Source organism: Castanea sativa, chromosome 4 (assembly GCF_040712315.1).
Source record: "Castanea sativa cultivar Marrone di Chiusa Pesio chromosome 4, ASM4071231v1".
NCBI lineage: Eukaryota > Viridiplantae > Streptophyta > Magnoliopsida > Fagales > Fagaceae > Castanea > Castanea sativa.
The window spans coordinates 28,126,861-28,135,631 of record NC_134016.1 but is presented as its reverse complement, the minus strand read 5'-3'; positions in this window follow the sequence as shown (position 1 = coordinate 28,135,631).

Sequence of the window (8,771 nt, the reverse complement as noted above, 5' to 3'; positions counted from 1 at the left end):
GTCATTCATTCTAATTGAAGATTCTCTCTCTTAACACGAATCAACTCTTCAAACTTCATTTTCTTGATCTCCACAAGTTCTTGATGCTTCACTTTCATAATCTCTATGAGTTCTTGAATTTGAGGATATGCCCTCTCAAGAACATCCTTTTTCTCATCATATTTTTTGTTCTTTTCTGCCATGTCTCATCCAGTATCTCTTAAAGATTCAAAATCAAAATATCATTACTTTTTTTGTTTATTTAATCATTCATTTTCGGCCTTTCTACTCGATGGTCTCTCTAAGTCTACAAAGGAAGCATTGGAGACCTCATCTTCCCCTAGATGTATCAATTCTAGAGTAGAAGGAGCAGATGTTGCAGTTGATTTTCTTATCATTTAAGGCTTTTGAGGCTTCGCAATAAGTTCCAGCCATTTTGATTGATGCCTCAAGATATTCCCAAAATGATCAAATTTGAATGGAATAGTTTAGACCTTTAGATACGCTTCCTTTGCCTTGTTAATCTAAAAAATTGAGTTTTTTTTTTTGATTAGTGAATAGCTAACGGTGCATTAATGCATTGACACTACTTTTGAACAACAATTTTTAATTCATACCACTTGGATTAGCCATCTCAATTGAAGCTAAGATAACAACAAACTTATTAGGTTGGAGTTGAATTTTTGACCAACGATTCATTAGAGAGTTTGCATAACGAGTTGATGTAAATTTCTTCTCTTTATTGAAGCACTCCCAAACTCTATTCCATTATGTTTCGTGTTTTTGTTCATTCCCTTACTGCATCTAATGAGGTATTGAGCCATGCTAACACAATATATGAGACAGTCTTCTTATAGAATGAAATTACCACCCCGTTGTGTTTTCTTATTAATGGATTCCATTTGAATTTTGGCTGGAGATTGTTGGTTAAGCACTTCATCTTGTGGAGAGTCCATGACAAATTCATTATTCTATGAGACCCCACTTCTAAGAGTTGTGTAAAGTTATAATCCCCACGCATTTGCGAATCCATTCCTTAATAACAATAACATAAAAAGTAGTAATATGATGAGAAGTTAGGCAATTCAACTTTACATACAACAGCAAAAGGATCACAAGGGCAGGTAAATTAGTAGAGGAAATTGAAAGCTCGAATTTGTGCTAAAACACAAGAGCTATTTAGACCCCTAAACTAAGTGCAGAATAGAGTAAATACGAATGAACAAACAATAAAACTACTCCAAGCCATATTCATCGTATATCAACAGTAGAATGAAAGCTAAAAGAGTAGGAAAGAAGGATGCAAACACAAGATAACACGGTGATGTGTTATCAAAGAGGAAATCGAACAACTCGGTAAAAAACCTCTCTGCCGCCTTCCAAGTGGTAAATCGATCCATTAGACAATAAGTTGGGATACACGAATAGCAAGAGACCCTTTAAGCCTAATCTACCCAATGTACCTAAGCCCTCCAAACTTCTACTCCAACAAGGTTTCTTAGAACCGTGTCTTGTCTAGCTTTTTGAATCCCGCAATTCAGCTCGATTGCATCTGCTAACGCTTGGCTTCTTCCAATACTTCCCATCAAAACCAAAACCTCATTTTACACTTAGAATGAGTGTGATAAATGTTTGAGCTATCAACCTCTCAAGTATATAGATATGGATATGGTGAGGTAGGAATATGAGGAAAACCACAAAGGATTGTGTAGATAATTGTGGATATAACTATTTCTAACTCTCAAGTGTGTATGCTAGGGTTTTTTTTCTCTAAAAATCACTCATTACAATATGTAAGTAATAAAGGTATATATAGTGTGGATGAAGACATGTAGTAGATTTGCCAAAATAGTAAAACAATACGTTTCGCGGGTATTTCGCGAAAAAGCCTTACCCACGAATTACTCGTGAAAACTAGCTGTCATGATTCTTTGCATTTCAGTCATGTGCTCTGCACGTGGCTCACTTCGCGAGAAGGTTTCTCGCGAAATTTCTTGCAAAATCCACTTGGTCTTCGATAAAAGCTTGAGTCTTTACACTCTCTTTCACACATAGCCTATACAATGAAATCCCACATAAAATACAAGGTAAACATGATTGAACATAATTACAATCAAGTTTGGCATGAAATTAAAGCCAACACAAAATAATTATAAAGAACAATTTTACAGACATAAATATCACCAAACAATAAAGCCTTTAGTTGAAGTTTAACTCAAGAAATATGACTATTAAAGATTCACATGGCTCAAATTTGTAGAATGCTAATTCTAACAACACCAATATCCCAAGTTAGATAAACTGTATAGAAGCTACTTTCTAATAAGGGTTTGTTTAGATACCGCTTACTGCTGAAAACTGAAAATATTGTAGCAAAATAATTTTTAAATATGTAAATAGTGTTGTGGGACCCAGTTTTAAAGTTAAAAAAAAAAAAGTAGTTTGCAAGTCTCGTGAATAGTGCACAGAATCCACTAAAAAAACGCACCGCTGGGAAACGCAAAACGTTCTTCCCAAACGGAAGCTAAATCGATAATAAAAATAGAATTTTTGGAAAAAAGAAATTATATATACAAGACAAGAGTGACAGAAATGCACTTCATCATTATGAGTGTTTGGCATTAGTTTCAGCGTTTGACATTAGCTCAGCTTTTAGCTTTTACTAGCCGCAAACTTGCGCGTTGCGCGTGATAATTATTTTTATTACGTAAACTAATTTAATAGAGTAATGTATTTCGCAATCATATTTTCATTTATTATAGGAAACATCATAAATGTAATGTAGGAACAAGCATAAATCATAAATATAAATTTTGTCGTGCTAAAATGAAAACAATACAATTTTTCTCAAAAATTCAAAAAGCAGGTTAACGAAAATATTCATTTTTTAGTAAAATTTATTTATAGCATTTTGTGAATCATTAAAAAGAATATTAAATTTGAAAATTATTCTTTTAGTTTTAAACAAACTTCCTCAAACCTTATTTTTTCTGCCTATAATTCAAAACATTGAAAAATGTAACTAAGAAAATTAATAAAACTTATCGATGATTAATTGGACCAATTAGGAAAACAATTTGTTGTTGATAATCTATTAATGCTATTTTCTTTGCAGAAACTGTAATTTCGTCCACCTAAAACATATTATCATATAAGCAATTATTAGCAAAATCTAAGAATTCAATTCCTATATAAGCATTGTTATAAAATAATAATAAAAATCACATAAACAAAAATAATAAAAGTAAAAAAATAATTAAAAAAGCTAAGATTTGTCACCCATATGATTAAGAGTGCAAAACCTTTGCTTTTCTCTAAATAAATGACAGTATAGAGTACTTATAATACAACTATTAAGAGTACTTTGTTTACCACAAAAGATTAAAAATAAACAAAAATTAGTAAAGTCTCATAGTTTAACATCTAAATTGAGTACTATAAAAAATAATGTTATGTAATAGAATAAATATCAAATTACAATAAATACCAAATTATCCAAATCATGCAATATAATAGAATAATATTATATTTTTATATGCTATATTTAATTCCTTATAATGCAATAGGATAACATTTAACAATCAAAGAGAACAAAAAATAAAAATAAAAACAACAACAACAACAACAACAACAACAACAACAACAACAACATCAATTTAAAAAAACAAAACTAAATCGCATTAACTCAAAATAGAATTTTAAAGAATATAAAAAAATTATCAACCTAAAGCATAGATATAAGAAAAATAATAAATCCACCAAATATTTGAGAGGGAGAGAGAGAACTTTTTTGTGGAAGAGATAGAGAAAAATTTATAGTAAGAAGGTGTGGATAAGAAGAGACAAAAATAAAGGAAGATGAAGGGAAATATGAAGAATGATATTAATGTAGAGGGTAGTGAAGAAATGAAAAGATAAGGGAGGAAGAAAGGTTGGAGAAGTAGTGAGAAAATGAAAAAGTAAGGGAGGAAGAAAAGTTAGAGAAGTATAAATATTAAAAAAATAAATGTTAAAAAAAATTATAAGAAAATTGAAAAAAGAAGAAGAAAATAATGACGTAGATGCTAATATGACTCAAAGCGTAGTAACAATAAATGCTACGTTTCAGCTTTTAGATAATATATATATATATATATATATATATATATATATATATATATATATATATATATATCTAATAGAATAAATACCAAATTACAATAAATACCAAATTGCAAAAGACATGATGATATAGGCGTGAAGGCTTTTCTTTGACCAGGCTGCTTCTACTACTCCTATAATTTACTTTTTAACATTATTATTGCCAAGTGCCAATGACTAGTATCTAGGCAACTATGTCAGACATTGGTGCTTAGGATATTGCTGCTAGTCAAACTGTTTTGTAGTGACCAGGAGGCCTGGCTACCTCGAATTAGCCAGAAATCCTGTTTTCAGTCTTATTGTGATCATAGAGTTTGTAGTTGCCTTGATCATGGGTGGTGTTCGTAGCTTTTTTATTGAATCCAAACTTTTTCAACTGGTTGTAGAGGAAGGGGGACGGTATTTTTCTTTAAGGATTTTTGAGCGGTGTAGGTACTTCATGAAGTCGGTCTTCATGGGTAAGACAGTGGCACAATGGCTGATGAAGAGCTTAGAACAATTAGTCGTTGGGTCCAGTTCGAAGTATTTTTTTTCGTTCAGGGAAGGTGATTTTGCTTATACCCTCCAACGGAGCTCCAATTCTTTTGGCGTGTTCCTGCGATTGACGGAACTTAAAGTTGGCGGGTCTAGGAGGTCCATTATTATTCCAGTAGGCAGAGCTAAGAATGGATGGAGGGTGTTTGGATTAGAGTTAAGGAAGATGTTGGAACCTGGTAACTATGCGAATAGTGGGATTGGGCAGTCCAAATTTGTGGCCCAGCTTCTTAAGAATAACTCAGGGATTAAGTCTTCTACATCCTTTGCCGATGTGGTACATGGGCATGAGGTGCAGGTTAGAAGAAAAAATCAATTTGAGAAGCAAAACCCAGTTGTGAAACTGAACCCAGTGAGCTTGGCTGGTCCGATGACTCTAGAAGGTAGAGTCGCAGGTTCTCGGAGCAGTACAGAGGCATTTAATGTGGGTATAACAAAACCGGTAGGAATTCAAAGGAAATCCCAGCTGATTTTCAAATCAAAGGGATCTGAACATGATTTTGGAAAAAATCGTGAACTGGGAAAGCCTGACTGGGCAGGAAACAGCTTGACCATAGAAGTGATCGCAGAAGGAAAAAGGAGGGTGGCGTGGCATAAAGTTGGTCTGAGGAGTTCCTTATGTGTATCAAGGGATTAGAGGGTGCCTTGTGGTTCACGGGCTAATATATGTCCTGTGGTGGACTTAGACAAAGATGGGTTCCAAGTGGGCCTTCATTCTGAGCCCAATGGTCCAAGTAGGCTGGAAGTGAGTGATAGCCCACCGAGGAGTAATCTAAGTCTCTTAAGTCTGAAAGATCAAGTTTTGGCTAAGTCCAAAGCAACACACGAAGCTTCGGATGCTCAGGATGTCATCGGGGTTGACTTTGCCCTCGCCGAGGAGTCACCGGAGCTATCGGAGAAGGCCAACTTAGTGCGACAACCTGCTCCGACGACGGCAACGAGCGTGGCGACCCAAACCGAGACGAGTTGTGGGCCGGCGACCGTCTCGGTGGTGGTCGGTGGCTCTTTTTCCGATGGGTCTCTCGCCGGGGCTTCACCTGCGGAACTGGATAGGGCCGATATTGGCCTTCTTCACACCACGAGGTCTGATTTGGTGTCTGTCTATCCATCAGAGCTCTTGGGTTGTCCTGCGGAGACTACGGCAGTGGCTACGAGTCTCATTCCTGGTGGGCCTTGTGCCGTTGAGTCTCTGCTCACTTTGGGTAATGCTGAAACAGAGGGTGAAAGGTCTTTTAAAGGTCTCGAGCTATCTACCTCTGTCCTGAGTCCACCGAGAGTTGGGATTGAGGCTAATCAATCGGGATTGGCTTTGTCTGAGGTCGAAACAGCCTATGCAGTTGAGGCCCTGGGTGATGTGGAGAGTTCTTCCCCCTTGATGTCTATTAATCCCCTGGGGGTGGTTGTGACTACTGAATTGAATAAAAATACTGAGGTGAGGAGGTTGGATAACACTTTGGCGGTGTCTAATTGGGTGAAACAGAGACTCCCCAGTTTCAGTAAGTTGATGGGGCTTCCTTTGGGTCGACATGAGAAGAGGTGCATTATGCTCCTACAAAGACTTGAGACGGAGATTGAGGCAACCAAGTTGGTGCACAGGAAAGATGTAGCCCACCGTAAAGTTGCCTCCAAGGATAAAGGGAAGAGGGAGTTGAGGAATTTGATTTCCTTGGTTAATTATGATGGACGATAGTTTTATTTTCCTTGATTGCTTGACTGAGGTTGCAGTAGGGAGTTTTATAGTTTTAATGAAGCTAAGAATGGTGTCATGGAATGTGCGAGGTTTGAACGACTCGCGGAAGCGTTTGGTAGTTAGAAATTTATTACGGGATTGGAATTGTGATGTTGTCTGCCTTCAAGAGACTAAGCTCGCAGGCATGGATTGTCAGTTGATCTGCAGTTTGTGGAGCTGCCCCTATGTAGATTGGGTGGCTTTGGATGCGGATCAGTCAGCTGGTGGGATTTTGATGATGTGGGATAGGAGAGTTTTAGAAAAGTTGGAGGTTCTAGTGGGTCAATTTTCCGTATCAATTCGGTGGCAGGGCTTGGGGGACGGTTTTACTTGGGCTTGTTCTGGGGTTTATGGTCCGAATGATAATAGCTTGAGGGGGCATATGTGGGATGAACTGATTGGTATTCAGCAACTTTGGGAGGTCCCATGGTGCTACATAGGGGATTTCAACATTGTTAGGTTCCTAAGTGAACGGTTGGGGGGTTCACGTCTCACCCCGGCAATGGAGAACTTTTCTGAGTTCATTGAGGAGCTTAGCTTGATAGATTTTCCTTTGGAAGGAGGGAGTTTTACTTGGTCGAGTGGTTCGGATCAGCCCTCGATGTCTAGGATAGATCGGGCTCTAGTTTCCCTCGATTGGGAGGATCACTACCCGGATGTGACCCAACGGATTTTATCTCGTCCTATTTCAGATCACTTCCCCATTTTAGTGGAGGCAGGACGGATTGTAAGGGGGAAAAGTCCTTTTAGGTTCGAAAACATGTGGCTAAAGTCGGATGGGTTCAAAGAGAGGGTTCATTCTTGGTGGAATCAATATTCCGTCTCAGGTACCCCCAAGCTTTGTTCTTGCCAAAAGCTGAAGGCTTTGAAGGCGGGTATTATTCCAGTGGAGCGGAGTGAGTTTGGAAATGTAGAGCGTCGGAAAAAAGAATTGTTGGAGGCTTTGAGATTATTGGACGTTAGGGAAGGGGAGCATGGTCTTTCTGAAGTGGAGTTAGGTGAGAGGGCTGGGTTGAGATCCCAAATTCAAAATCTTCTCTCTTTGGAAGAGATTTCGTGGAGACAGAAATCGAGGATGCTTTGTATTAAGGAAGGAGATAACAATACCATATTTTTCCACAAGATGGCCAATTCTCGGAGAAGGTATAACCATATTAGTATGTTGGAAGTGAATGGGGTTACCTATGAAGACAAATCCGAGATGGCTGACCAAGCTGTACAGCTTTATAAAAATTTGTACAAGGAGACAGAGGAGTGGAGGCCTTTCGTGGAAGGATTGGAGTTTGTTCAGTTAGAGGGGTTGGAGAGGGACTGGCTTGAACGGAGGTTTGAAAAGGAGGAGGTCCTTCGAGTTGTCAAAGAGATGGAAGGAGATAAAGCTCCAGGTCCTGATGGATTCTCTTTGGCTTTTTATCACCAGTGTTGGGGAATTGTGGAAAGAGATGTCCTAGCTGTGTTTGAAGAGTTTTATCAACACAGTAAGTTTGAAAAATCTCTGAATGCAACATTCCTAGCCTTAATCCCTAAGAAGAATGGTGCTTCCAATATTCGAGGTTTTAGACCTATAAGTTTGGTGGGGAGTGTCTACAAGATTTTGGTCAAGGTGCTGGCAAATCGCTTGAAAGAGGTTTTGGATCAGTTGATATCTGAGTCTCAGAACAGTTTTGTGGGTGGTAGACAGATTCTTGATTCAGTTCTCATTGCTAATGAGCGTGTAGATAGTAGGGTGAAAAGTAAGATTCCGGGGGTTATCTGCAAATTAGATATTGAGAAAGCTTATGATCATGTGAACTGGGAGACTCTTCTTGATTTGTTGAAGAGAATGGGATTTGGGGTGAGGTGGTGTAGGTGGATCCGCACATGCATATCTACAGCCCAATTCTCGGTGTTGTTTAATGGGACTCCGGTTGATTTTTTTGAGAGTTCAAGGGGGTTGAGACAAGGGGACCCGCTTTCGCCCATGTTGTTTTTGGTTTTGATGGAGGTTCTCAGTAAGATGCTGCAAAGAGCTGAAGGGGCTGGTTTAATTCGAGGTTTTAGGGCCCACGGTAGACGGGGGGGAGGGGTTTGTGTATCGCATCTATTGTTTGCGGATGACACGATTTTGTTTTGCGATGCTGATGAGGAGCAGATTCTTTATATTCAGATGCTTCTTCTTTGTTTTCAGGCAGTGACAGGTCTAAAGGTTAATGTGTTGAAAAGTGAGATGGTTCCTATTGGGGAGGTTCCTAATATCCATGTCTTAGCAGAGCTTTTGGGTTGCCGGATTGGATCTTTGCCTATGACCTATCTTGGTATGCCTTTGGGGGCGTCCTTCAAGTCCCCTACTGTTTGGAATCCTATCTTGGAGAATTTTGAGCGTAAGTTGGCCGGTTGGAAGAAGTTATAT